The sequence below is a fragment of the Cnephaeus nilssonii genome, assembly GCF_951640355.1.
Source record: "Cnephaeus nilssonii genome assembly, chromosome: 15".
Classification (NCBI taxonomy): Eukaryota; Metazoa; Chordata; class Mammalia; order Chiroptera; family Vespertilionidae; genus Cnephaeus; species Cnephaeus nilssonii.
This window is the reverse complement of record NC_137086.1, coordinates 24,967,813-24,972,141: the sequence shown is the minus strand read 5'-3', so window position 1 is coordinate 24,972,141 and position 4,329 is coordinate 24,967,813. Positions and strand designations below refer to the sequence as shown.

Here is a 4,329-nt window from a genome sequence, read left to right as displayed (position 1 = left end):
GAAGATCAGCAAAGCTCTCTGTCGACCTTGGGACTTGTCTGAGAGGGAACAGCTGCCAGGCCTGTCAAACGTGGAGCCCGCGTTAAAGGAATTATGACAGGAAGAGCTCTGCCATCAAACATTCTAATAGCTGCTGCTTACTTCCAGACATTTCCATCTAGAATCCTACAAGCTGTGTAACGGGCCAATGAGAACACTTGTGTTTAATGTTGAACCTAACAAACACAGAATTCCCCGAAGTCGGGGCCACGGAGCACCAGGCCTGAGGCCTCCTCCAGAAAAGAGTGTTGAGTGGACAAGAACATTTGGAAAATACTCTCCCCACCTCTAGTGCATTTAGTAAAGTCTCAGAATCAGGCCATAAAGAAACATATTCATTCATTTTAAAAACCTAATACACCCATGTACACAGGCAATAGGGTAGTGAAGACCTGGGGGTGGGGTGGGTAGGGGCTGGGAGAGGGGAGAAAGGGGGGGGGCAGAAATGGGAGAGATCTGTAATACTATCAACAATAAAAATATATTTGAAAAACAAAAATAATAATAATACATATTTCCAAAATTGGCTAGACCTTTTTTTAAATTTTTATTGTTTTTAATTTTATTTTTTAAACCCGAGATTTATTGTGTGACTAATCATTGAAATCCTTCAGATGAACTGGATGCGGCACCAGCTGCTTTGGGGCTTAGGTGTTGTTCCTTCACGGAACCCATGCCTGAATCTGCGGTACACAATTCTCGGGTGCCTCATGCGGCAGTGACGGTAGTGTTTCGTCCTTTAGCCCGGGCACTCCCGCTACACTTCCTCGTGCGCTTGGCGGGGCAGCCGCACTTGCTGCAGGGGGACTTCTGCAGGTGGCAGGCCTTCGAGCCGCAGCAGCGGCACAGCGTGTGTGTCTTGTTGCGGCGCTTGCCAAACGATGACGTCCCCTTCGTCGTCTTGCTTCTGCCGCCGAGACCCCCCCCCCTTTTTTTTTAACATAATATCAATGAACATCTCATGAAACTTGAGGTTCATAAAATAGGTTTTAGGAAACATTGCCCAAAGAGCCTCAACGTCTTTTCTGAGTAAAAATAAACGGGAGAATGAGCACACTGGCCATTGCTTTAGAACCCTTTGGTAACTGCTGATACAGACGTGAGGTTTACTGGAGCGCTGGATTAACGAGGTCACCCCATGCTTTGAGGAGGCCAGCCAGCGGCAGTCCTGGGGTCTGGAGCAGCACAAGAAGAAAATACCCATCAGGTCAAAGGGGTTTGCAGTAAGGTCTGGAGTGACAGGCTGCATTTTCACAACTACAGATGCAAAGAAGTTAGGGTCGCGTTGTGAATCTTTTGAGGAAAAATCAACATAGAAAAAATCCTAGTCTTCTCCTAGACTGTTTCTTACTACACTTTCTGTAGACTGTATTCTGAGCTGGGGGCGGGGGGGCTGGTGTGGGTCTGTGTCTGAGATTTCCCTCTTAACCAGCCACCGGGCACTGTCAAGGTCAGGCAGCGCAGGGACAGCTGGTGGACAGACCTTTCCAATTCTTTCTAGAACAAGGGCGTGTGACGTGGGTGGTCCTAATTCTGTGCCATTTTCGCCCCTGTGTTGCCTGGGATGGTTTTCCCTGGTGCCAAACAGGACACGAGGGGTCACGAGCAACCATGCACTGTGACTTCCCTCCCTCCCTGTCTCCTAACCCAGTCCCAGCCTTCCCCCAAGGTCAGGCCAGATCCCAGGGAAGAGACTGGTGGGAGTAACCAAGCTGAGGTGCTTGGACAGGCCCAGGAGTCACTGCGTTCTCAATCAACACTGGCTGAGCTGCAGCAAGGAGGGGTGTCTGCTTGCCCAGGGCAACGGCCCAGAGAGGAGGAGGGGAAGGGAAGGGCGGAGGTGAGACCTGAGGTGGGAAAAGAAAGGGTCAACACTGTCGTTGTGTGCTGGTCTGGGCGCCCACCTCTGCATTTCCCATGAGGCCCCGCTGAGTGCAACACAAAGCTGGTCCTTCTCAGCCTCAGCTTCCCACTCAGTGACCGGCAGCTGGGGATGGAAAAGCGGCCTGGCAGTGGGTGCTCTGGGCAGGCTTTTGCGTCCCCAGTGGGATTCCTCATCTATGCGACTGACAAGTGCATGTGAGGTTCCTTGTGAAGCCGTCTACTTAGAAGCAGGGAGTCGCAGGGATATGCAGCTGTCCCTGCTTCATGCTTCCCAGTGAGGACGGACAGCAATGGCCCCCGAGAGGAGGCTGCAGAGAAATCAGGGGAGGGGAGAAGATGCTCACAGCCAGCTAGGGCCACGCAGAGGGCCAGGGACAGTACCCTCCAATCTGGTGTTATTGAAATAATAATATCAACAACAATGAGAATGCGAACAGTAACAACAATAGATAGCTCACGCCTTATTCATTCATTCAACTAATACTCACTGCGTCCCTCCTAGGTGCCAGGCATGTGTTGGGCACCCAGCAAATAAGTAAACACTATCTTTGTTTTCAATGTACTTACAGGCCAAGGTAGTATCCAATGAGTTTGCAAATACATCATCACACACCATGATCACAGCAACGGTTTGTTGGAGAGCTTACCAGGTACAAAGCATTGTGCTTTTTATGGGTATTGCCTCATGTAATTACCACAGCAGATCTGTGTGGCTAGTGCTTTTATTTTCCCATTTTACAGATGAAGAAAAGGAGGCTCAGAAAGATGAAATCCCATGCCATCAGACATAAAGACGGTCTGTAACTGGACATGGGGAGGGAGGGATCCAGACTTACCCATCACCTTTCTTTAGCTCTTGGAGGGGGAAACTCTCAAGTGCCCTGGAGAACCACATCTGGTTGTATCTGGAACGCAAGGGAATGGCTACTGCCCCTCTGAGAGCCGGGGAGGTGGGGATTATCTGCTGGGTGTGAAAGGTCCCGGACCCTCCAACCAGCAGCATCTCCTCCTGGGCGGCACATTGCAATCGCCGGGAAACCTACTCGTCCTGCTGCCTGGGCCGGCTCCCCAGAGGCATGACTTAGTCGGGCTGGGGAGAGCTGGGCATCGGGATTGCAAAGAGCTCCTCGCAAGACTGTAGAGTGTGATCAGAGCTGGGGCCCGATGCCCAGCAGCATTCTGCAGCTTTTCAGTCAGCGGTGACCCTGGAGTTGGTCAACCCTCCCCAAATCAAAGTATTTCCTGGAGACCAGAGGCAGCTTCTTGACGTGAATATAACACTGAGTTTCTTTGAAATGCCTGGAGCTCCTGAGAGGAGACGTCCGATTCCCTGACTGCTGAGAGCGCCTAGTCCCTGCCAGCCCCCTCCTGTCCATCACACGACTCTTTCCTGCCCTGAGGCAGGATGCTCACCCCCACCTGCTTCCCAAACCAATTATTTTCTTTTTGACAACCATTAAAGATAAAATTTTAAAAATCATCTAGGAAGACACGTAAAACCCACTGGAAATTTCAAAGACATGAGTCATTGCACATCTGGGCCCCCTCAGATTCTTATGTAAGGTTGAGTCACTTTTTGTGAGGTCCATGCATAGCAGATGCATGTGTGTGTGTGTGTGTGTGTGTGTGAGAGAGAGAGAGAGAGACAGAGAGAGAGAGAGAGAGAGAGAGAGAGAGAGAGAGAGAGGAAGGAGGGAGAGTCATTTGCAGCTTTAAGAGACTGGTGGTAACTCTGAATTAACTTCAGAGATTCCTCATCCCCTGTACTTGTTCTCCACTTCTCCACACTTCATTTTCCTTCCACAGTGACATCGCTCCAGAGTGCAGGCATGAGGATTCTGTCACCTGCTGCTCGGCCTCAGGCACTGCTGTCCCTGTGTCCCAGGACAGGCAGGACGGTGTGGGTGGGACATAACTGCTCTGTTCCCCACCAGCACATTCTGGGCAGGTGCTGTGCCCCTACTACAGGCAGGTCCCAGAGCCTGGGATGGTGTGGGTTAGGGGTAGATAAGAGATATCTGGGCCCAGCTTCCAGGTCTGTATCCTGTTTATTTCTGGTTTTCTCAGAAAAACACAGAGGCTGTGGAGCAGGGTCTGAGAGAATAAAGAATAGCAGGCATTTCAAGGGAGCAAAATGAGGGAACCCGTTTGATGGGGAATGAGGTTGCTCTCTGAGAGTTTGACCATAAAATGGACTCATAGGCATCAAACAGACAGAGGCCAAGTCATCCTCAAAGGGAGAATGGGCCCCAGGCTGGCAAGACCAATGTTGGTCTAGAGGAGAAAGATGTCTGTGGGTGGGACAGGCAGGTCTGCCATGGAGGTGCAGAGAAGAGCCAGGTGCAGAGGGAGAGGGGAAGGAGGAGGGGGTGGGGGAGGGGAAGGGGAGGAGGAGGGAGAGGGAGC

General features: G+C 51.1%; 1 pseudogene across 1 annotated transcript; it reads right to left on the bottom strand.

Moving 5' to 3' along the window:
• Positions 1 to 636: 636 nt before the first annotated feature.
• On the bottom strand, positions 637 to 3,001 carry LOC307111618 (large ribosomal subunit protein eL37-like; annotated as a pseudogene). The gene is made up of 3 exons: positions 2,967 to 3,001; positions 2,760 to 2,828; positions 637 to 946 (listed from the first exon to the last, which is right to left on the bottom strand). The product of its transcript is annotated as a large ribosomal subunit protein eL37-like (transcript).
• Positions 3,002 to 4,329: the final 1,328 nt, after the last annotated feature.